This window comes from Protopterus annectens, chromosome 8.part0, assembly GCF_019279795.1.
Source record: "Protopterus annectens isolate FY-2018-M chromosome 8.part0, PAN1.0, whole genome shotgun sequence".
Lineage (NCBI taxonomy): Eukaryota > Metazoa > Chordata > Ceratodontiformes > Protopteridae > Protopterus > Protopterus annectens.
The window spans coordinates 758,056,637-758,082,960 of NC_056741.1; the positions used below are offsets into that span (position 1 = coordinate 758,056,637).

The 26,324-nt window shown below is 37.4% G+C and overlaps 1 protein-coding gene across 1 annotated transcript in view; it reads left to right on the plus strand.

Moving 5' to 3' along the window:
- The first annotated feature begins 1,073 nt into the window (after positions 1–1,073).
- SAMD13 (sterile alpha motif domain containing 13) overlaps positions 1,074–26,324 on the plus strand; it is a 344,770-nt gene continuing 319,519 nt past the window's right edge. Inside the window, exon 1 of the mRNA XM_044080228.1 lies at positions 1,074–1,230. The gene's annotated coding sequence lies outside the window, so the exon portion shown is untranslated. The remainder of the gene's footprint in view (positions 1,231–26,324) is intronic.

Here is a 26,324-nt window from a genome sequence, read left to right on the forward strand (position 1 = left end):
GATGAGCATACCTGTCCTTCCCTGACAGTGCCTTTGATGTCCATGTTGCTAATTGAACCTGTGCCCTCTGGGCAGTAGTTAGGACTTTATCCCAATATGCCATAGCACTCGCCACTGTTCCTGTAATAGGTAAGCCTTCCAGGTCTATCCTTTTGTGCATCTTTAGTTAGCTCATTTGGTTTAATTTGATCTACTTGGTTTAAGCAAACATCTGAAATGTCGAACATTAAAAAATGCATGGCTGAGAAGAATTTCATTCCCATAACCTGTAAAAGTCTTTTTTTAAAGGTTAGCACATATGTCTTGTCTGCTTACAACAGCTGTAACACACCGTAACTCACCCAATGCATGCTTTGCTTCCCAAGTCCAGCTCCTGTCAGTACGTTTGACTGCAGGATATCCTCTTACATAATAATAATAATAATAATAATAACAACAACAATAAAAGAGTCATAAATAGTTAATGTAAGTTACATAGACTGCTTTTAAATTGATCAGATTAAAATTCTAGAAAAAAATGCAATAGCCACCGTAAGTGTTAACTTCATTTCACCAACAACAGTGGTGCATCTTTGAAATATAATCACTGATTTACTTTTGGTGAGCTGACAGCTTCCAAACTCTTTTATTTATTGAAAGGCAAAAGATTTGTAGGTTTTGAATGGAAGTATGAGCTGAATTCAGCCAGGACTGAAATTATATAGATTGACAGTATACTGTTTTGTTACTGTATTTTCCTGATTTTTAAGAACAGTGTCTGAACTGTGTTTGTTTATTTTATTGCCTAGCTTAAGAGGGTCAGGTTTTAGTTTTTTTCACTACAGATAAAGCCAGTGCAGGGAAGAAAACCTACAAGCGCAACAAATACACTGACAGCTATAGGTGAGACGGTTACTGGGTTATACCTACATACTAAAAGGAGCAGTCTGTATTACACTTGTCAGTTTTCCTGCCTTAATTATTATATTAAGTTACATTTCTTCAGTTTTAAAGGCAGCTTCTGTCCCTTTAAATAGTCAGCCATGAAGCAGGAAGCAGTGCAGTTTGTATGTGGTTCTTGTCCTTCAGGTTGGCTGTCAGCCAACTTGATTTATTTCATTCTGTCAAAATCTGCCTTCTTACCAGAATGTCTTGTATCTGTACAGAGGTCTTCATGGAAAGAATGGTGCTTCCTGTGCTGTCATAACAGGTTATAAAATAGCTATATTTGCAACAGCTTTTAAATTCTAGGTAGGTTTTGTTTCACTTTGTTAAAAGAAAAAAAAACGACATTATGATGTAGTGCTATGGAGCAGGAATCTGCATGCTTTCTTGCTAATCCCTGAGTAGTTGGAGAATCAGTGTTTGAGATCTAACATTTGCAGGGTACACATGCCTCAGCCGACATGGATTACAAGCAGAACACAAGTTACTAAACAAATGGTAGTTAGAAAATTATCCTCTAAATGAGGGGAAGTTGTACACCACACAAGTAAATCAGAAAGCAGGTAATTATTTGCTTTTCTTTACCTGTCTGGAATAATTACACTTTCAAGGAGATATAACTTGAAATGTACTGTTAAGCTGAGTCTATTGGATTTCTTTGCTGGAGATCTTTTTAAGAAACATGCCTTTGCTGTAATACTTATCTATATGGCATAGTAACTTGATATTGTTCCTTGCAAAGGACAATAGTCTCAAAACTCTAGAATTAATTTGCTAATGTAAATGCTTGTGAAATTGTTAATTTTCTGACTGCTTCGCATATTTGTTGTTGATTTTTGAGAACAATATATTTCAATGTCCCAGTGGTTTAGTAGATCAGTTTTCTCTTTCTCTCTCGCATTCATATATACATTGGTTATATTCTGTATTGGTGGGAGTACTTTATTTCTTGATTTTTCTTTTAATTTGTTATGCTGAACCCTCGGCTGCCACAGCTCTGACAGCTCAAGCCTGAGTAACTTGTTCTGGGATACAGTGAAGTACATTCCATTCTGTCATCAGCCTGCCCATCCCCCCAGTGTTGTGCTCTCAACTTATATGAGAAGCTGATCTGTCATTTGCTTTGAAGATCCAAAGAAGATTATCATAAGGGTTCTCTGGACCCTTGTTCCAACACTGTGTGCACTCCTTAATTCATGACATGGACACGTGACTAAAGGTCACATATCCACTTTTACATAACTGATATTTTTATGCCAGCTTTATTTTATTCAGCCATGTTTGACTTAATTTTTATAAATAAAATGTGAATCTAGTTTTCCTGTGCCGATAAACCTTAATATTATATGTCTAGTCACCTCAGCAGCTACTGATCTTTATTATCATATTTCAGAAACATTTTATATCAGTTACACATTCGGTGTTATTTATCCGAACAAACTGCCAGTGTCAAACAGTATGAAAAGCAACAGCTGAAACTGTTTTAGACACAGGCATTTTGTTTATTTTAAATAAACAATATTAAGATACCAATTAAATAAGAATGACAACGTTTAATATGGACTTGTACTAAAAGGAACACTACAAGCATTCAAAAATGCTAAAATTATTTTTTACACCATTAAAAGACTTTGGCCTGTGTTAAGGGCAGAACTTGATGTTTTGGTTAGAGTATGCAGTTATTTTCTTCAGAGAAGCTTATTTCTTTCAAGAAGGATACATTTTTCTCAGTGGGTAACAGGGTATTTTTAAGAATGTAGTTTCTGCTTGACATTTGGTACAACTGATTGTTTTCAGGATTTAAGTAGGGGCTTTTATCTGGTTAAGCGAATCGTCATGCAACCTGTAAGGCGCAGTTTACTAGAATAAACCCACTATGAAGAATTTGTTTGCAGTTCATTAATTACATATTTGCCCCATAGTGAAAAGTTAACAGATCTAGTATTGACAAAGACCTGATTTTCTCTGTCTGAAGACGGGGAGTCTAACTAATCAGACACTTTTCAAAACCTTTGAGAAATAATCTAATTTAAGGTTAATGCCCCTTTCCAAATGTTGGTATTTGTAAACTATGCCAGTCAATGTTCTTGTTTTAAATTGCTGACCCAACACATACCGTTCTAAAAACTGATAATGTGTTTTCACAAGTATGACCTGAGCAACCGCTGGTCTTTTTCAACAGTGGAATGAATGGCGGTTATAATTGTTAGTGTCTTGTCATTGCAGCACAGATCGCAGATTGAATAAGCCGAGAGAGCGAAAGATACTGTCACAGTAACTCAAAGCTTATTTGGTTCTTAGGAAACAGTGAGAAAAATTATATTTTGCTTGTTTATTGCATAAAAACAAAATTCTAGAGGAATATAATGTTTTAGATACTGAAAGATAGACATGTAGAACGTACACAAGATTTAATCAACACAGCGGAATAAAAAGCAATGTTTCCAGAGTGTGAAAGGTTGTCAATGAACAGGGAACTTCAAAAACCTTACTTCACATAGAGGGAGATGGTATAATCAGTGGTACACGCAGATGCTGGTAAAGGAAAGTGCAAAGTCTCACACCAGAAATGGCTTGATTTTTGAAAATTAACAGCACCCAGGTCTACAGAGTATAAACACAGATGACATTTTAGCTATTTATGTTTCTGATATGTTTTTGCATTCAGTCTGGTTTTAATTTAACATTATGCAGCTAGAGAAGAAAGGCAGATGGCAATGGTATCCCTGGTAAAAGTCTGTATAAATCCACAGTGTGCTACCTAGACACACACACACACACACACACACACACACACACACACACACACACACACACACACACACACACACACACACAAAATGTTTTCTACAGGAGCAACTAAACTTCGTTCCAGAATCTCACAGTTGAGGATTGTTTACATTTTTTGTTGTGTTGGTAGCATTTTATAAAGCAAATTGAGTTTTAAATGACATTACTTAGTTTGTTTTTTTTACTTGGCTAGAAAGCATGCTCCCAGATGTCAGGACAGGAGAGCAAGATATGATGATTCGATTTCTGACCTCAAAAAGTAGCAGCCAGCTCTTGTTTCTCTACAATGAAGCATTTTGTTTTCATCAGTCATCTAATGTAGGACACATGCTTCCAGATATTAAACCTATATATGACATGATTTCTAAGCCCGAAACATACCTCTCAACATCTAATCACAAGAAATCTGGACAAAGCAAAAAATAATGGTCAGAAAAGGCCCAGGGATAGATTTTAAATTTTGTTCTTATAAAGCAACAGTTTCTGCATTACTATGCCCTTTCTGAAAGATATGAAGTCTGAATCTCAAATGTAAGTCATTATTTAGTGACTTAAATCCTGCATGATTTGCCAGAAAATCTCAAATTTTATAAGGAACAGGCCCAAAAATATGAGGGAAAAACATGGGTACTCTGAAAACCTGGACAGTTGACAGGTATTGGTCTAAATAAAACTGTAAACATAATTATTAAGAAGTGGTGTTTTGAGAAGTAAGCAGGGAACTATCAATGTAAAAACAAAAACAAAAAGTGGTGCTTTGGTCCCCTACTACATCCAGGACTTCTTCAGAACACTGAAATCCTGCATAATAGCTTTTTTTAAGAAAGAGTACATAATCACATGTTCACAATCCATTAATCCCTTGTCATATTTCTAAGAATAAAAGGCACATGCCCCCCCATTCCCCATTTTTTTTAAAGTTCTCCTGGATATTTTTTGATAAAAACATTCATACAAGTTATAATTACTTTTCTGAAAATGTGTCTTTCATAAAGCATTTTATAACATAAATAAATACATTCCTAATACAAACTCAGCATATATTAAATATACATTGATTTAATTTTCAATACAATATTGATCAAAATACTTTCATTTAACCCAGGTGCCTTCATAACACTTGTTTTCAGTTGCCATTCCAACTCTTTTTATTTCCAAAGTCAGATTCCGCAGCCCTCTCCTTGGGTCCTCTTTAACTTTTTCCAAAACAAAAAAGCAGAGGAATGGATTTCCACTCCACTGAGGTGGAGGAAGGTGGATGTATTAATAAGACATTGGATGGACAATTGCATGACTTTGAATATAAACTTAACCAAATACATGAAATTGCAAGGTGAGAATAGATATTTCTGTGAATGTATTACAGCCAAAAGAGATTCAAAAGGATTGTTTTACTGGAACTATCCAACAGGTTCTGGGTTGCACAAGGAGCTCTTCCCTTTTTGACAAGCATGGTTGCAAATTGCTGGAGATATTAATGAAATATAATGCCAAAGAAATATACAGTTTGGTGACTTAAATCACTAAGTTGGACAGTTCAATCATTGGTGATTTGTTAGTTATGTGTAATCAAGAAAAAATAGTGTAATGTGGATAAGTGGTTATGGAAGTGAAAAGTAAAAAAAACAGATGGACAAGGACAGACATGAATATTCTAATTTCAAGGCATACCTTGCACCACCAAAAACTGGCAGTAAAATTGGTGTAGAATATGTCCAAGAGAGTGGGAATATGGTGACACAGGATAATCTGGTTAGTGGAGAAGATGAAGCCCCTGTAGATTATCCACCACTATTGAGATCGTAAAGAATCCAGGACTTACAGGGCAGAGGGTGAATACATTCCACATACAAGAGTATCAGTGGGACAAACCACAGGGTTATGGAAATCAACAGAGTGGGTAGGGGAGGGTGAAGGTGAGCAGGAATTCCATACCGTGCAAACTGTATTTAATGAGATGAGGGATTTTAACATGTATAATTATAGCACTTTGGATGTTGCCATTTCACACACCAAGCTGTTTTGAAAATAAGTTATTTGTTCCTATGCAGCCAGCATACATTGCCAGTATCTTGACTGACCTCAAAGTATTTACATGTAAATTGAACTTTTGTTTGTTCATCCTGGTAAGAGCCAGGTAGGAGAAAAAGAAGACATTGTATTAAGGCAACCTAGAACATTCAATCCACCCTTACATCCTGCAATTATGTTGCTTGAAAAATTATGTGAATATGACATCAGAGAATTGTTACAAAATAAATTTACAACTCAGAATAGTAATTTTTATTATAAGAAAAAGATCGATGTTGAAAAAATATTGTTAATAATAAGGATATCAAGTTCATGAAGCCAGATAAGGGGGAAATTTATAGTTATGAGCTATACCGATGTGTTAATAAAATGTATTGGATTTTACATGACAAAGTTTGTGATGAAATTTCTAGAAATCAACTGAATATTGCTTATGCCAAGTTGGATAGTTGGTTATTTGATTTATTAATGCAAGGACACATTTCTGATGAAGACTATAACTATTTAAATGGCACAACCTCTGATCCCCACAATTTTTGGGGTTCGCAAAAATGTATAAAGGTGTAGAAAATCCCCCGCTTTGCCTCACTGTGGATACAAGGGGCTCTAAAACCCATATCATAGCAAAATATGTGACTGTCAAACTTAATGGGATAGTGGACAAAGTTGATCATGTGCTAAAAAATTCATGGGATTTTTTTAAAGAAAATAACACCAGATTTATATGATGGCAATGTTATCTTCAGAACAATAGACATATAAGATTTGTTTTCAGTGATTTCACATAGGACTAGATTAGAGTAGTTGTATGTTTAAGTGAAAGAACACAGCTGCATACCATCATAATTAATACTTTAAAAGAATGTATGCAGTGTGTTTTACCAAAAGTTGTACACATTTTGAAGGATCTATTTTCACCAAAAAAAACAGGGGTAGATATGGTAGCAATGGGAGCTCACCTTGCTCCTTTGTTTGCAAATATTGTTATGGTGCAGTGGGAAAGTATATATATTTTGAATTATGAATTTAAGAATGCATGGAATTGTTGCACTCGATTTTTAGATGACATTTGTATCTTTGGGTGGTCACTGAGCAAAGGTTACAGGAATTTGTTAATTATATTAATAATATTAGCATTTTTTTACAATTTACAATGGGACATTAAAGGTTAGATTGTGCTATCTGAATGTTGAAATAAAAAAGGATGTAGCTAACAATCATTTTATTGCAATACATACAGAAAACCAACTTATTCTAATGCATTATCGCATTTTGACAGTTTCTACCCTAGGTGGCAGAAGAAAACCTGGGTCAAAGGACAATTGGTCCACTTGGCCAGAATTGTCTCAGAACCAGACATGTTTTTTTTTTTGTTTTGTTTTTTAGAACCGGACATGTTCTTAGTTGAAATTAAAAAACAAAGAAGCATGAGAAGGCATCCAGAGGAATTTACAGAAGGAATATTTGAAGAGGTGACACAGAAAGAGCGAAAGGAATATATGTGCCTTTATTAAGGAGTAATTATAATTTTAGACAAAAAAAGAGGGGGAAATGGCAAGGGCAAGGATTTTACCAAGAAGATGGTTTTAACATATAAGGTGGATGAACAGGATATTAAGAATATTATTTCTAGAAACTGGCACATTTTTAATATTGTTAGAGATCAGTTTAAGTGGTTGATACATATAAATGTAGAGGATGTAAAGATTGTGTATATGTACTAGTGATTGTGATAACACTGTCATTGAGGGGGTATGGTATGTTAAAAAGTAAGACACATAGTAATTGTGTAAAAAAGGGGTTGTATATACTGCTCAGTGTAAATTGTGTCCCGGTATTATATAGGTTAAACAAAAAGGAACTTGAGAGAAAGGATACATGAACATATGTATGATATTAAGAGGAAATATGAATATAATGCCCTTTATAAACATGTAGATGGGGCACCTGAACCTTTTGCTTTTTTGTTTTGGAAAAAGTTAAAGAGGACCCAAGGTCAGTACAATGGAATGTGGTTTTGGAAGTAAAAGAGTTGGAATGGCAACTAAAATAAATGCTATGAAGGAACTTGGGTTAAATGAAAGTGTTTTGATCAATAGTGTATTGAAAATAAAATCACTGTATATTTAATATCTGTTTAGTTTGTATTAGAATGTACTTATTAATGTTATAAAATCTTTTATGATAAACATGTTTTTATTTATTGTTTTATTTATTTTATATTTGTTTACTGGGTTGGTCTGACTGGGTAATCAGCTGTCCATTTTCAGCAGAGACCTGGGGAGAAAAGCTCCACATAGATGACAATCATAAAAAATACAAAATACAAAAGCTCCACATACATAATAAAAATACAAAAGTTAGAGATGAGTAGAAATTAATAGAACAAACAAACAATCGAACAAACAATAGTATATCATGGCATAGTATGATGAGAAGTTACAGAAGTGTACAATATATAAAGTATACAGAAGTAAAACAGAAAATAAAATGTATTTGAGTAAGAAAATGCAAAAATACTATATACAGTTATATACATACATTTAAAAATACAATTTATGGTAGTTTTTTTTATGTGCTTGACCTTTGAGTAGTGCCAGAGAAAGATTTATCTGAATGGTGGTAGTAGGGCTAGCCATGGTCAGTACAGGTACATTGCCAGATGAGATTGAGGTGGGCTTTTAATTGGGTTTTAAAGATGGGGCTGCTGTTTTGCAATCTGATATCCGGTGGAAGAGAATTCCAGATTTTACCAACCGTGTAGGAGTAGAGGGATTCAAAAGCACTGTGTCTACACTTAGCTACTTCAAGAAGGGCTTTGTTTGTGGATCTTAGTTGGCAAGCAGATTTGTGAAAGTTGAGTAAGCTTGAGAGATTACGAATCTTGTTTTGGTGGTACAGCAAGTAATAAGCCATGCTGAGTTAGTTATAGTTAGTAAGTTAGGGAGTTCTAGCCAATCTAGTTGTTTTATTGAGTGACAATGGTGGGAGTGGAAATTAGAGTTGGTTGCAAATCTGGCTATTTTATTATAGCACATGGACAATTTGTGTAGGTCTGTCTTGTTAAGGTTTGTTAATACAGGGGGTGTATAGAGCAATGTAGAGAGAAGGTGAGTTTTGGATATAGTAATTTTGGTGTTTTTGGGTAGATAGTTTTTGCAGAGGTATAGGGTTCCAAGTTTTTTAAGGACTTTGGGTATGGTTTATGCTATATGTTTGTCAAACTTTAAGTTTTTAGAAAAGTGTTTAGAACTTGTATGAATACTTTTATCACAAAATATCCAGGAAAAGTTTTAAAAAGTTGGGGACATACCTTTTATTCTTACAACTGTGGTAATTTAAGACAAAGGATTGGTGGGTTGTAAACATGTGATCATGCACTTTTTCTTTAAAGAAAATTATTGTGCAGGATTTTAAGTGTTCTGAAGCCGCTCCAGATGTAGTGGGGATGACAGAGCTTAATGCTAACAAAAAGTGGTTTGCTGTCAAGCATCTTTTTTTGTTTTTACATTGCAGTTTTGTGGTTTTTATTTAAACAGAGAAGTATGCTGAATGCAGTAACTCAGATGTAAACTATCACTAATACACAATCATAACACACACTAGTGATAAATTCAGTTACTTGAGTAGCCATTGAAGACTCCATGAAACAAATATGTCAGGACATAGACTGATAAGGATTCCAAGTACCAGAGAATGAGCATCTTATCTTAATGCTGAAATAATATCTTGCTTAGAAACTTTATACTTTATAACTGATAAAATAGAAAGGTTGGTTGCAATGTGGATGGGTTACCATTAGTACTTTTTAATAGATTTACATTAAAAAAATCTGTAAAATGTATAAATAATATGAATACTAAAAAGGAAATGACCATCAAGTGGCACAGATCAAAATTTTGATGGGATATATTGAAGCTAAAGCCTGTTTCTTCATAGCATGTGTAAGAGCTTAGAACCCTTCTAGTTGAAGGATGAGTAGAGTAGCATACTTCTGGATAGATGGAATTTTACATTATTAGTTGTGCAGGTTTCTTAAAAAAATGTAATGGTCCTGGCCTTGTCGTTTGTGGCGTGTGTGTGTGTGTGTGTGTGTGTGTGTGTGTGTGTGTGTGTGTGTGTGTGAGACAGAGAGAGAGAGCGGATATATAAAATAATTACATTTGATTCTGTTTTAAGTGACAGATTCAGACCATATAAAGTGACATTTGACATTACACCGCAGGATAAATTCTTTACATCATGTGCTATATTTCAGATAATTTGTTTTTCAATTCTTTTTTTAGTTTACTATCACTTCTGCAAATTTCTTAGAGTTGCTTCAGTCCTGTCTTATTATCATCCAGTTAAATATAAATGCTTTATGCCTAATTGTATATATTAAATAGTTCTGGTCCCATGTTATCCATTTCATGTTTATTATTTATTTTTATTTTACATTTGTTAACCGGGAGAGTCCGACTGGATACATGTCCATTTTCAGCAGAGGCCCGGGGAGAAAAGCTCCAGGTACATAACAGACATATGAACATTGTTAATGCAAAAAAGGAAGATAGTTGAGTTCTAAATACAATATAAAGATACATCACATCTTGGGAAAAAAATAACAGTAGCATATAAAAAAAAACATAGGTCAGTTACAAAGGCGAGGCGCCTTGTTAAAAAGCAGTTAAGGATAGTGAGGTAAGAGAAGGGTAAATGATAGTGGTTAATCAGGTTTGGAACAGGGACATTGCCAGAGAGTATTGAGATGCAGTGGCGTAACTACGTTAGAAGTGCCCTGAGGCAAACTTTTCCTAGGCGCCCCAACCTCCCCCCCCCCGGGAACCCAAGCCATTGAGATTACCAAAGCCAAAGAAATCACATATAGTAGCACACAAAATGCTTTATAACTTCCTACTAATAGTTGCATTAAAGACTTGTTTTATATCTTAATATTGTATGAAATAACCGAAGCAACTTAAGGTCAACAAGTGTAAGCATTAATTTTGGAAAACAGTTAGCACTTGCACTTATTATGGTTATGCTGTTGTCCAGAAAAATCTCACATTTCCATCAACAATGTCCCACGTTGGTCATCTGAAAAGGTTGCAACCCAAATGCTGCATTACTGTACGGATATGAAATCTTTGACTACTATAACTGGCTGTTTGTGTGCCTGTGTTATATATAACATAACATAATACAATATGGTATGATAGATACATATAGGCATAGATATAGATAAACTCGAAGGTATTTCTTTATTTACAGTTTAATAGATCAGCCATTTACGTGGTGACGTTATAGTTCCTTGGTAACGGCCACACAATATGCAGGTTGTGGGGTTATAAGAACCAAACTCCATTCCACTGATCCAATTCGTTTTAGTTCTTTTTCGGTTATTAAAACACAGGATTTTGCATAGATTGTGGCTGGGCACTGGAGTGATGTAACACAATGTATGCTGGTATTGTTAACATGCCTCTCAACCTGGAAACATCAAAAATCTGGACAACAGCCCATGAAAAATAGGTACAAATCACATTCAAAGAAAATGCATCTGGCCAGTGGTGGATAAAGATTACCATTGGGCTGTTTTCAAATCATAGGCCCCTTGCACATGAAACATATATGTGTTCTTTGATAAACCTTCCTGACTGTATTAAATTATATTCATGTATAATACAGCACACTTGTTAGAATGTGTTTAAATGTATTGTTTTGAACATTTTTTTCTGTAAGCAATGAAACAAAATGTATGAACCAATAATGACAAAACTGCCCAATTCACAACATTTCCATCATAATAGTGCAGGTTGTTGCAAAGAGCAGGGTAGGGTTACCACCTGTCCCACTTTGCGAGGACAGTCCCTCTTTTCACAGTTGTGTCCTGTGAAAAAATTGTAAAAATGGGAAATGTCCTGAGTTTTTAGGACAAAATTATTTGCTATATTTTATGTAATAGTTGCATAAAACAGTTATTCTATATCTGAAACACCTAAAAGTTATAAGAAACACAATAAGCAACTAAAATGCTACAATAATAAGCTTATATTTACGCAAAAAAGTGAAGTTCTGTCCTTTGTATTGGCCATGGGTATGTTTTGGCCTGCAAAATCTGATGTTTGTACCAAAATGTCCCACTTTGGGCATTTGAAAAGGTGGCAACCCTATTAGAGCAGGGTGACGTCATACACACATCAGTCTAATTGCCTTATTTGCAGCATAACAAAAGCACAAAATAAGTAGTTCAATTCCCACACACAGAGCAGCAAAATGTATTAATTTTAGTGGCAAATTAATTCCCTTATTTGCAGCAAAACTAATTTCTTTACTTGCAGCAAAATGTAGCAAACATGAGCCCTTAATCGAGCAGCAAAATGAGTGGCAAATAATTTATTTAAATGAGCAGCAAAATGAGCGGCAAATGATTCCATTAAATGAGACTTTAACATTTTAAATTGTGCAGGTTCTTGGGAAGAGCAGGATGATGTTGCACGCACATTGCCTTACTTGCAGCATAACAAAGCAGAAGACAACCAAGTAATTCAAATTCCTACACACGGAGCAGCAAAATGTATTCGTTTTAGTGACAAATTAATTCCCTTACTTGCAGCAAAAAACGAGCCCTTAATCAAACAACACTATGACAAATTAAAAGCAGCAGCAAAATGTATTCGTTGAAGACTAATTCCATTACTTGCAGGCTGCAGCATAACAAAAGCACAAAACACCCTGTACGGACTGAAGTAATTCAAATTCCCACACAGAGCAGCAAAATCTATTCGTTGTAGTTGCAAATTAATTCCCTTACTTGCAGGAAAACTAATCCTTACTTGTTATGCTGAAAAACATAGCAAAAATGAGCCCTTAATCAAACAGCAAAATGAGTGGCAAACATTTCCCTTAAATGAGCAGCAAAGTAGCAAATAATTCCCTTACACGAGACGAGACCTTAACCATAACATTTTAAATTGTGCGGGTTCTCGAGCAGGGTGACGTTGCATGCAAAATTAAAGCGCAAGTCCCAAATTAAACAAAAATAAATAAATACCACTGCCAAATAAACGATCACCGGACCAGTCTTAAAGAAGAAGAACATCGGTCACGGACCAGTCTTAAAAAATATGTCCTTAAAATAAACCAAAATAAATAAACTGCACAAGTTTAACATCGACATGACACCGACGAGTACCACTACCACCTAAATGATAACCGAACTAGTCAAGAAATCTGTCATTAAAATTAAAGTTAAGTGCACATTCCATAAACTTCCAGGGAGAGATGTGGAGTGGACTGTTCTTTTACATACCTGGAGCTGCCACGGAGAGTAAATCTTCTCATCCCAGGAGTGCAAGCAGGCGCTGGGCAGACTGGACTCTGCTGGAACATGCGCTGTCTGGGTCTTGGCAGAAGTTAAGACTTTAAACTATATAAACAACTTCTCCGTTCACTGCTGTAAACAAGTCCGACCCAGGTACTGAGTCTCCAACAGTCTGGCAGTCTGCCTGATGTCATCACTTATTTGTTAACTGGGATTCTTACCGCCGGACGATGGACATTTACTAAATAAACAAACAATCCGTGACAACTTCCGTCAGCCCAAAGCGCCCCCTGCTGCTTGGCGCCCTGAGGCAATTGCCTCACTTCGCCTCTTGTAGTTACGCCACTGTTGAGATGGGGTTTAAGCTTTTTTTTGAATTGTAGGAGTGAAGGTTCTGAGGTGAGCATGGTCGGTAGGGAGTTCCACATTTTACCTACAAAGTTTGAGAATAGAGAATCCCCAGCAGAATTATTGGCTTTGGTAGTTTGAGCTAAGATCTTATTGGAGAAGCGTAAAGATTGCAGGTTAATATAGGGGTGAATGATGTTTTTCAGAGCTGGTGTTTTCTCTGGGTGATACAGTATCTGGTGAGCCGTTTTGAGTTGGTTGAAATGGAGTTGGCTGGAAAACTCTAACCACCCTAGTTGCTTCAAGTTAGTGCAGTGGTGCGTTCTAAAGGTGGAATTTGTGGCAAATCTAGCTATGTGATTGTAACAAGAAGCAAGTTTGTTAAGGGTTGTCTTGTTTAGGTTTGTAAAAAGGGGGGAGGCATAGAAAAGAGTTGATAGTAGGTGTGTGCTGGCAATTGTAATTTTAGCGTGAGGAGTGAGAAAGTGTTTTACTTTATAAAGAGAGCCAAGCTTTTTATTGACGGTTTTGATGGTTAGATTGAAATGGGTGTCAAATTTAAGGGAGTTATCAATGGTAACACCTAATAGCTTTGTGTGAGCTTCTGGTGATACAGTGGCGTAACTACGTTAGAAGTGCCCTGAGGCAAACTTTTCCTAGGCGCCCCAACCTCCCCCCCCCCGGGAACCCAAGCCATTGAGATTACCAAAGCCAAAGAAATCACATATAGTAGCACACAAAATGCTTTATAACTTCCTACTAATAGTTGCATTAAAGACTTGTTTTATATCTTAATATTGTATGAAATAACCGAAGCAACTTAAGGTCAACAAGTGTAAGCATTAATTTTGGAAAACAGTTAGCACTTGCACTTATTATGGTTATGCTGTTGTCCAGAAAAATCTCACATTTCCATCAACAATGTCCCACGTTGGTCATCTGAAAAGGTTGCAACCCAAATGCTGCATTACTGTACGGATATGAAATCTTTGACTACTATAACTGGCTGTTTGTGTGCCTGTGTTATATATAACATAACATAATACAATATGGTATGATAGATACATATAGGCATAGATATAGATAAACTCGAAGGTATTTCTTTATTTACAGTTTAATAGATCAGCCATTTACGTGGTGACGTTATAGTTCCTTGGTAACGCCACACAATATGCAGGTTGTGGGGTTATAAGAACCAAACTCCATTCCACTGATCCAATTCGTTTTAGTTCTTTTTCGGTTATTAAAACACAGGATTTTGCATAGATTGTGGCTGGGCACTGGAGTGATGTAACACAATGTATGCTGGTATTGTTAACATGCCTCTCAACCTGGAAACATCAAAAATCTGGACAACAGCCCATGAAAAATAGGTACAAATCACATTCAAAGAAAATGCATCTGGCCAGTGGTGGATAAAGATTACCATTGGGCTGTTTTCAAATCATAGGCCCCTTGCACATGAAACATATATGTGTTCTTTGATAAACCTTCCTGACTGTATTAAATTATATTCATGTATAATACAGCACACTTGTTAGAATGTGTTTAAATGTATTGTTTTGAACATTTTTTTCTGTAAGCAATGAAACAAAATGTATGAACCAATAATGACAAAACTGCCCAATTCACAACATTTCCATCATAATAGTGCAGGTTGTTGCAAAGAGCAGGGTAGGGTTACCACCTGTCCCACTTTGCGAGGACAGTCCCTCTTTTCACAGTTGTGTCCTGTGAAAAAATTGTAAAAATGGGAAATGTCCTGAGTTTTTAGGACAAAATTATTTGCTATATTTTATGTAATAGTTGCATAAAACAGTTATTCTATATCTGAAACACCTAAAAGTTATAAGAAACACAATAAGCAACTAAAATGCTACAATAATAAGCTTATATTTACGCAAAAAAGTGAAGTTCTGTCCTTTGTATTGGCCATGGGTATGTTTTGGCCTGCAAAATCTGATGTTTGTACCAAAAATGTCCCACTTTGGGCATTTGAAAAGGTGGCAACCCTATTAGAGCAGGGTGACGTCATACACACATCAGTCTAATTGCCTTATTTGCAGCATAACAAAAGCACAAAATAAGTAGTTCAATTCCCACACACAGAGCAGCAAAATGTATTAATTTTAGTGGCAAATTAATTCCCTTATTTGCAGCAAAACTAATTTCTTTACTTGCAGCAAAATGTAGCAAACATGAGCCCTTAATCGAGCAGCAAAATGAGTGGCAAATAATTTATTTAAATGAGCAGCAAAATGAGCAAATGATTCCATTAAATGAGACTTTAACATTTTAAATTGTGCAGGTTCTTGGGAAGAGCAGGATGATGTTGCACACATTGCCTTACTTGCAGCATAACAAAGCAGAAGACAACCAAGTAATTCAAATTCCTACACACGGAGCAGCAAAATGTATTCGTTTAGTGACAAATTAATTCCCTTACTTGCAGCAAAAACGAGCCCTTAATCAAACAACACTATGACAAATTAAAAGCAGCAGCAAAATGTATTCGTTGAAGACTAATTCCATTACTTGCAGGCTGCAGCATAACAAAAGCACAAAACACCCTGTACGGACTGAAGTAATTCAAATTCCCACACACAGAGCAGCAAAATCTATTCGTTGTAGTTGCAAATTAATTCCCTTACTTGCAGGAAAACTAATCCTTACTTGTTATGCTGAAAAACATAGCAAAAATGAGCCCTTAATCAAACAGCAAAATGAGTGGCAAACATTTCCCTTAAATGAGCAGCAAAGTAGCAAATAATTCCCTTACACGAGACGAGACCTTAACCATAACATTTTAAATTGTGCGGGTTCTCGAGCAGGGTGACGTTGCATGCAAAATTAAAGCGCAAGTCCCAAATTAAACAAAAATAAATAAATAAATACCACTGCCAAATAAACGATCACCGGACCAGTCTTAAAGAAGAAGAACATCGGTCACCGGACCAGTCTTAAAAAAATATGTCCTTAAAATAAACCAAAATAAATAAACTGCACAAGTTTAACATCGACATGACACCGACCGGAGTACCACTACCACCTAAATGATAACCGAACTAGTCAAGAAATCTGTCATTAAAATTAAAGTTAAGTGCACATTCCATAAACTTCCAGGGAGAGATGTGGAGTGGACTGTTCTTTTACATACCTGGAGCTGCCACGGAGAGTAAATCTTCTCATCCCAGGAGTGCAAGCAGACGCTGGGCAGACTGGACTCTGCTGGAACATGCGCTGTCTGGGTCTTGGCAGAAGTTAAGACTTTAAACTATATAAACAACTTCTCCGTTCACTGCTGTAAACAAGTCCGACCCAGGTACTGAGTCTCCAACAGTCTGGCAGTCTGCCTGATGTCATCACTTATTTGTTAACTGGGATTCTTACCGCCGGACGATGGACATTTACTAAATAAACAAACAATCCGTGACAACTTCCGTCAGCCCAAAGCGCCCCCTGCTGCTTGGCGCCCTGAGGCAATTGCCTCACTTCACCTCTTGTAGTTACGCCACTGTGGTGATATAGTGATTCCATTGGAGGATGTAATAGAGAAGGTGGGGGGAAGAGACTTGTTAGTGGGTACGAAAGTAAGTAGTTTTGTTTTGTTGGGGTTGAGAACTAGTTGACGACTTGAGAACCATTTTTCTATTAGGTTGAAGGAGTCTTGGGTTGAAGCAGTGAGGTCTGCCAGGTTGGAGGCAGTGCTGATGATAGTCGAATCATCTGCATATTGAATGCATGTGGCATGGGGGGTGATTGTGGACAGGTCATTAACAAAGATGGTGAAGAGAAGAGGGCCAAGAATAGATCCTTGGGGACCTCCAATTGTAACAGGTAGGCATGTGGATAATTTGTCCTGCCATAGAACAGCCTGTTGCCTATTGGATAGGTAGGATTGGAACCATTTCAGCGTGGAATTGCTGAGTGATAGTTTTTTTAATGTATGGAGGAGTTGAATGTGGTTCACCATATCAAAGGCCTTGGAGAGGTCTAAGAAAAGAGCAGATGATATTTTATTATTGTTTCTGAAGTTGTTGATGGTATTAGAAAAGGATAGTAGGGCTGATGTGGTACTGTGATTTGGCCTGAAGCCATGTTGGGAGTTGGCTATAATTTTATTTTTGGTGAGGTGTTCCATCAGTTGTTTGTGGACACACTTTTCCATAATTTTGGCCAGGGGTGAGAGTATAGCTATAGGTCTATAGTTGGTTAGCTCTAGTGAGCTACCACCTTTATGGAGAGGAATAATGTGGGACATTTTCCATATGGAGGGGATGAAGGCTTCTGACAAGGTACGGTTTATGATTATGGAGACAGGATAGGAAATGGCCTCAGCTGCTTTTTGCAGAAACTCAGCTGGGAGAAGGTCAGCTGCTAGCTTAGTGGGTTTTAGTTTTTTAAGAAGAGATGTTATAGAGGATATAGGTACTGGATCGAAGGTAAATAGATGATCTGATGTAGTTGTAGTATTCTGCTGGCATGGGTAGTGGAGTGGGCTGGTTGTTTGTTTGAATTGTGTGGCCAGGGATTGTATAGTTTCTGTGAAGAAACTATTGAATGTGTTAGCAATGTTTACAGGGCACTGTTGTTTGCAAGTTGTTGGAGTGGGGTGGTTGCCTGGCCTGGGTGCAGGAGCTTGTTTAAGCCTGCCCAGAATTTTTGTGGATTATTAAGGTGTTTGTGTTGGAGGTGGAGGAAGAAGTTTTTATCATTTAAGATCATTCTTTTAGTTTCATTTCTAAGTTGCGGAAAGTTTGGTGGGAGTGTGGGTCTTTAGAGGTGCCATGTGACCCACATCTTGTTTCTAGATAGGATTTTGGATTTTGTTTCCTTAGAGAGCCACAGTGCGGTTTTGGTTTTAGTTCTAATGGACCGTATTGGAGCATGGGAATCTAGAATCTTGAGGAAGGTGGTGTTGAAGTAGATAACTGCCTCTTCAAGAGGAAGAGACTTGAGTATTGTCCAGTTGTGGGCTTTAAGTTCAGTTTGAAAAATGGAGGCGTTGAATTTATTATTGTTCCTGATTGTTTTTATGGTTGTAAGAAGGGGTGATTTTCTTGAATTTGATAACATAGGTGAGTAAGTGATCACTCATGTCCTCTGGATGAGTACCTGCTGAGTACTGGTCAGGATCTTTATTAGTAAGGATCCAGTCCAGGATGCTGTCTTTGTTTTGGGGTTTACCTAGTCTGGTAGGAGTGGATATGAGCTGAGAAAAGCCATGTAGATTTATGCTGCTAGATGGGGAGCTAGATGAGAAGGAATTCCAATCGATGTTGAAGTCACCTAACACTATGGATTCCTGGGGGTGAGTTTGAGTTAACCAGTGGAGAAAGTCCTCTAAGGTTTTGTTATTATTGTTGCCTGGGGGGATGTAAATACATGCTATATTTATGCTTTTATGTTTGTTTGGTTGAAGTTTTACAAGTAGAATTTCGGCATTGTTTGTTAGGAGGGGTTGTGGAGAGGCAAGGGAGATTTGTAATGTATTTTTGTAGAGTATGGCTACACGGCCACCTTTACGAGTTATTCGGTCTGCTCTTAGTATATCATACCCTGGTGGGATTATCTGTGTGTCTTTCGTACTTGGTTTAAGCCAGGTTTCTGTGAGACATAGTAGGTCTGGGGAACAAGTAGCTAAAAGGGCATGTAGGTTGTGAATCTTATTGTTTACACTTCTGATGTTTAGATGACAGGTCAGAAGAGAGTTAAAGGGTCTAGAGTTTAGATTGAGAAGTGGAGGGGGGATAGGGTGGAATTAGAATTGAGTGGAGGGGAAGGGCCAGGGTTGGGGTGGATATCACCATCTGTGGCTAGTCTGTGATTCAGAGTGGTAATGAATTTGAGGGCTTTGAGTAGAAGTTTGTGGTAATGTTTATCATTTGGCCTAATATTGGTAGGTTTGATAATTACATAGTGTTCGAGTTCTAACAAGGAGGGTGAGTAGGGAGTTGAGTCATGGCCTCTGTTGTTAATTATGGGGGAGGGGTTGGTTTGGTAGCCTGGGTGGTGGAAGCCTATGTAAGACCAGGTTTCATATAGGGTAGCTAGGTAAGGGACAAGTAGGAGGGGAAAAAGAGTTAGTATGATAAGCTTCCTGGGTGGTGTCATATTCCGTTTGATCTTAGAGGGCGGTAGTGAGGTACAGGAAGTTAGTGGACAGTAGGGGGAGTGGTTTGAGGTTATAAAAGTACGAGTACTGGGGCGGGTGGGAATCGCGAGTGCTCGCGGAGCAGGGTTTACACTAAGCCACTAGAGCCGAGGTTTCAAGATGTAACTCCTGAATAATTAACTTGCAGGTGAGTAATCTCGTCTAAACAAACATCAAGTTCAATTCCTATGCTTTGGGAGCTTGTTTTTAAAATTTTATAGCTGTTTGCCTTAGTTTTAGAGTGTGTTCTGTAGTTTAAGTGGTGTATATGCAAACAAGCTTGGATTTTTTGTTTGGGTAAGCCTAGGGAGATTCGTGCTAGTGCTGAGGACCCGTAAATAATACTTTACTTTAAAGTCTATACTAAAATGACCAGATAATGACCTGTTTTGTTTTTACAGGTTGTGGGCAATAGTAGAGTAGTCGCTCGAAAAGGCGAGTTCTTTTCTGCCTCACGCTGTGCAGGGGAAGACCTGGGAGGGATAGAGAGAGCTTGATTTCAGAGGCAGTCAGAAGCAGCTGTGTAGCTTAAACAACATTAGACTACCCGAGGAAACCCTAAACTATGTTAGTAAAATCTTTACATATAGCATAAATCATTATAACACATTAGCATTTTACTGCAACAGTGCCTTATGACTGAGAGTCAAAGAATGTTGAATGTTGAATATCCTGCTTCTCAAAAAATATACAGAAGGCTCTCAATTTTCACTCTAATGAACAGCCCTGCAAAAAGCTTGTCATACTAAAGTCTGGTTACCAAACACAGTTAGCTTTAGAGACACAACTTAGCTTTAAAGAAACAAGTAGCTACAATATTCATGCCATTCAATAGTGCATTATGTAACTATGTAGCAAAAAAGAGTTACATCAGTTACTATTAAATCACACAATTCAACTTAAATACATTTAACAGTCTATTAGGAACAATGAATAACAGCTTAATACATACCTCAGGAGGTAGAGGCTGGTAACAAGGTCCTACAGCACTAGGGATTTGAAATTAAAGGCACCAGACAAGGGTTATTTCAAACCTTTGTAACAGGGATAGAATGGGGGTGGGGGTTTACCCTAAGCCACTAGAGCCCAGGTTTCAAGATGTAACTCCTGAATAATTAACTTGCAGGTGAGTAATCTCGTCTAAACAAACATCAGGTTCAATTCCTATGCTTTGGGAGCTTGTTTTTAAAATTTTATAGCTGTTTGCCTTAGTTTTAGAGTGTGTTCTGTAGTTTAAGTGGAGTATATGCAAACAAGCTTGGATTTTTTTGTTTGGGTAAGCCTAGGGAGATTCGTGCTAGTGCTGAGGACCCTTAAATAATACTTTACTTTAAAGTCTATACTAAAATGACCAGATAATGACCTGTTTTGTTTTTACAGGTTGTGGGCAATAGTAGAGTAGTCGCTCGAAAAGGGCGAAGTTCTTTTCTGCCTCACGCTGTGCAGGGAAAGACCTGTTTTGTTTTTACAGGTTGTGGGCAATAGTAGAGTAGTCGCTCGAAAAGGGCGAAGTTCTTTTCTGCCTCACGCTGTGCAGGGGAAGACCTGTTTTGTTTTTACAGGTTGTGGGCAATAGTAGAGTGGTCGCTCGAAAAGGGGGAATTTCTTTTCTGCCTCACGCTGTGCAGGGGAAGACCTGTTTTGTTTTACAGGTTATGGGCAATAGTAGAGTGGTCGCTCAAAAAGGGCGAAGTTCTTTTCTGCCTCACGCTGTGCAGGGGAAGACCTGTTTTTACAGGTTGTGGGCAATAGTAGAATAGTCGCTCAAAAAGGGCGAAGTTCTTTTCTGCCTCACGCTGTGCAGGGGAAGACCTGTTTTGTTTTACAGGTTGTGGGCAATAGTAGAGTAGTCGCTCGAAAAGGGCGAAGTTCTTTTCTGCCTCACGCTGTGCAGGGGAAGACCTGTTTTGTTTTACAGGTTGTGGGCAATAGTAGAGTAGTCGCTTGAAAAGGGCGAAGTTCTTTTCTGCCTCACGCTGTGCAGGGGAAGACCTCAGGAGGTAGAGGCCGGTAACAAGGTCCTACAGCACTAGGGATATTATTTTATTTTTACAAGCTTTACATCTGATGTCTTGGCAGTGAACCCTTATGTGTGAAGAATGGCTTTCTAAGTCTTGTCATCTGAAGGAATGGACCAGCAGTCCATCATTATGCAGGGAGAGGATAGAAGGGAGGGATTTTTATACGGTCCTTCCTCTCACTGTATGGGTGTGCAGAGGTGCACAAGGTCAGGGGCACTCGTACTAGCTTGACAGTTTCATGCACATCCTGTGATCAGTTCTTTTATAGTCCAGAATGTGACACTGATGGGGCCAATCACATCTTCTTTCTTTAAGGACAGACATCCAGTAGGTGTTCTGCTGTTACCTCCTTTGCTAAACTTGTGCTTTTTCATACAAATCCTTATTTGTCATGCAAAGCATGCACAGACTGATATTTATATCTGGCCAACAAGGACTGTTTTCTCTAGTTTACCCTTTCAGGTCTTTTTACTTGACTCATATATAATCCCTTGATCATCATCTGCTTTTCTTTAAACCCTCTTTTGATTTTTACAATTCTTTCATTTGTGTATGCTATCTTATTGAAAATGATTCTCATCTCTTAATTCTGTATTCTGTATGCTCACTGGTGGCTGGTCTTTTCTGTATACAGTATCTTCTACTTTGTTTCCTGTGTTTTTTTCTCACATTCACTCACTGACCACCAGGTTTTCTCTCTAAGCCTTATTTTTCTAGGAGAAATACTATTACCAGCCAGACATCAGTGGTGTCGTGCTTTGTCCTTACCTCATTGCCTTCATGGCAACTTGGATATGCAGGACTACCACAGTGCCAGATGCACACTTGCTTCCTTGTATGCATGCATGCCCCAGCTGTAGCCACACAATGCTTGTCAGAAGCATGTCCTTGGCCCAGTATGCTACAGACTTGCTCACCCAACTTCTACTAGGCACCAGGCTTGCAGTGGACTTAGCCACCATGCCGTTATTCAGAATGGATAAGATGGGGTGGGGTAGAGAGTGGTGGAGGTGGACAGGTACTCATGCCTCTTCCTGGTCAGCTACTCCAATGAGCAGGTTTCTACTTGATCCCATGTTTCCTAAGCTGCAGTCAGGATTTTACCCCTCTATGCTATGAAGATGATTTAACTTTGTGTTCTCTTCTTTTCTTTTAATGATGAATTTTTCTAAATTTTCATTAACTGTGTTTTTCTTCTATATTTGCATTTATTAGTGTATATAGAAACTGCTTTTTTTCTCAGTCTTTATATCATGATGTTTTTCATTACTAAAATATTCATGAAGTTATTTGTCCACATGTCTAGACCTGCTGTGCCATCTATTATCTAGCAGACAGGTATTTATTTGTTTCTTAGCTTACCTTAATGCTGCTTTAAGATAGACAGGACATTTTTCATACTTCTGTTGTTTCTTATTCTCTTATTGCAATTCCCGAACTAGAAAAGACTATTCAGAGGGTCTTCCATTGTGCTTGACAGGCAATGACATTACCTGCTTATCTGGCTTTAGAACATAATCTGTTCACGTAAGAGCTACTTTAAAAATGGTACAGGTTGCAAGTTATCAGTCATAAAAAGACCACTCCCCTTTCCTGCACGGCTGAAAACTTCTGTATCCTGCAGAAAGTCAGTATAGCAGCTTCACACATTCTTCGCTTCCCTTCCATTTCCTTATTGTATGTTCTTTATGATGCAGTTGAGATCCTCGTACTTGTGAGGTGAAGAGCCATAGGGATGTTCATCATACAGTTAGTCAATTGGCTGTATCCTGAGAATAAACTAGTGGTAATTGCTGCAGAGACACAGAGGTCAAAAGTTGTTAGAGACAGCCCTTCATTTAGTTCTTTGGTACCTGAAGCCATATTAGAGGTGGAGGTGGGTTGCAGAGGATGTCTAATGTCTGGTTTCCTTGTTATGATCTTTTGCATTCATGAAGGAAACCTTAGTGATGTTTTGTTCAAAGTATGTTGTATGAACTTTTGAAGCATCTTCCATATGAATGCACGAAGCAAAACTTTATTCAATAGTACTGTGATGATAGGAGGTATTGCCAGTCATGCCAGGAGAAATAGGGCAGTGGATCTGTAACATATGCCAGCACAGCTACCTGGAATTTTGTAAATAATTATATGTTATTTGTATATCAAATTGATTTGTACACATGCTTGTGCTGAAAAATGTATTTGGAAAGCTGCTTGTATTAAAATGTATCAGTAGTGTGCCCTGCTGGAAAGAAATGTACATGTATTTTTGTAACTGAATTAAATGTATGTATTTCAACAGAGGATATTGGCTGAGAAGAGGTTAATCACAATCCAGCTGCAGCAAACTTTAACATATATCTGAAATGAAATTACTTTATAGGTTAAGCCATAAAGATGTTATCCCACAATTTTGAATGGAGCCAAAGATGCAACATCTGTGCTAGAGAATAGGTTGTAGCTCCTGTAGGAAGAGTGGAATGGTTTTATGACTTCCAGGAGATCTAAGCAAAGCTGTATCTTTGTGTATGGTGACACATAGGTGCTAAAATCCTGTCATATTCTAGTGGTGGTGATAGCATGGGAAACAGAGTCAGATGAATAGATGTGTGTGATGTCATTTTGTAAGCCAAAACTAATATTTAGATATTAGTAGGAGTTTGAGCTCAGCATTATGCATTCTGTCTTAGACCTGACTAGTAAGACCTTCACCCACATCATCTTGCCTTGCAGTAGTAAGTAACTTAACTAGGGAACAATAATTCTCTTTAGATTAGGGAGGAAAACATAGTGAGATTAGAAATAATGTTTTTCTATAACTGTGTGAAACTTTCCATTGGTGTTATTTTTTATATTCCCTGTGACTGAAAATCTGGTGCTTACTGTAAATAGATATTTAATATTTTCTTGTTTTTTATTATTAATTATTAAATATATTTAAACTTTTCATTATGGCTGGACCTTTTTAGAAAATATTTAAGATTTGGGAGTATTTGCATATATTTATTTGGTGATAACTCTGGCCACTCTTAAAAGCCTGGCTGTTTGGTCAACATTACCGTTTATATTAATATTATTTTCACTCAGTATAATTGGGTACCCTTCTATGAGCTTTATAGTAACTGACTGGTGGCAGTGAATCAAACTTATAGCCTGGGCGAAGTTGGTAGAGCAGGTAATCTGTGCCAGCCTCTCCCAGGTGTCTGTGTGTGTGTGTGTGAAAATTAAATCTCAAAGAGTGTGTGTCTCAGCTACTTGGGGCAGGGACACAAAGCACTGGTTTTGCAGAGAGGGTGCTGGAGGACTTGGCTTGGTCACTCGGCCGAAGACCTAACTTACAGCTATACCAGTAGGGAGTCTTATTGGGGACCTGGAGGGAGACAGATAGAGCCACCCAGACACCAGGCTGAGTGTGTGGGCCCTGTGTGCTCTTATGGGAATTTGTGCTTGATGCAGGGAGGTCTGCATATGCAATTACTGAGTGTATCCATTTGTATTCCAAGTGAATGCCCCTCTAAAGTGTTAGTGGTGAGGATTCAGGCTCCTTGGATACTAGCCCAGAGAGGGGATGTCACATATTAATGGTAGAGTGGTGGGATCATCACAAGTCCACACACATGGATTGTCTGGGAGGTCCTGGTATAACCTGCATAAGAATATCAATTAAACCAGATGCTTGTCTATCAAACATGTTTGTGCAAATTCACATCTCAAAAGCAGCTGTGATTTTTCAAGGCTGTTTGGTGCTTCCGACACATTACATCAATTGTGCGCCCCCAAGCCATACTACTGTATGTACACATAGGCTAAAGCATTTACTTCTTAGCACAGATCTTGTCAGCACTTATGAAAAAGAAGCAAGTGTTGTCAGACAAAATTGAAAACAGCATCTGATAAAACAAACTGAGAGAGGGAAAAGCAAGCCCATCCTCCCTGTTGAATGTTTGAAGATCATGCACCTCAACTGTCCAGATTTTCGTGGAATGTCCAAATTTTTACCTCATATTTTTCATCTGTTTTTCATAAAATTGTGATTTTTGTGTCAAATCACTGGCAAATTATTGAAGGATGAAGTAAAAAAATAATGGAAGACATTTGAGTTTCATACTTCATATCCTTCAGAAAACTCATGCTAATGCAAAACCTGTTATTCTATCAACTTTATGTTTGTAAAAGGAATATTTAAAAAGTGTCCCTATTTTTGAGCCTTTGTCTCCCCATTATCTGTGACTTTGTCCAGATTTCTTACTCTAAGAAGTTGAGAGGTATGTTGAAGATGCTGCCTGGCTTATACAAATCATTACTTGTAGAAGGTATTTGGAGGGTCTGCAAAAAATCCCTGTAATTTTCTTTAGACATAAACACCAGAGGGGATGGAATTGGTGAAGGCACTGGTCTGGTGATCTGTTAAGAAAAACAACTAGCTTCTTTCCATTTCCTTGTTCTCTTCAACCAGAAAAAGTTGACAGTAGCTGGTGAGTTCTGGCATATTTTATTAAGTACTGTATACTGTTTTTTCAATGATTTTTGTAATCCTATTTTTCAATGTAGTTTGCATGCTCATTGAATGGTATGTAAATTAAATAATAATGTCTATCTATCTGTCTGCCTAAGTATTTTATCTGTCCACCTATATATCTGTTTACCTATCATGTATATAATCTCTATCTATCTATCTATCTATCTATCTATCTATCTATCTATCTATCTATCTGTCTATCTAGCTACTCTATTTGTGTGCCTATTTATATTTTGTTAATTGTTTTTT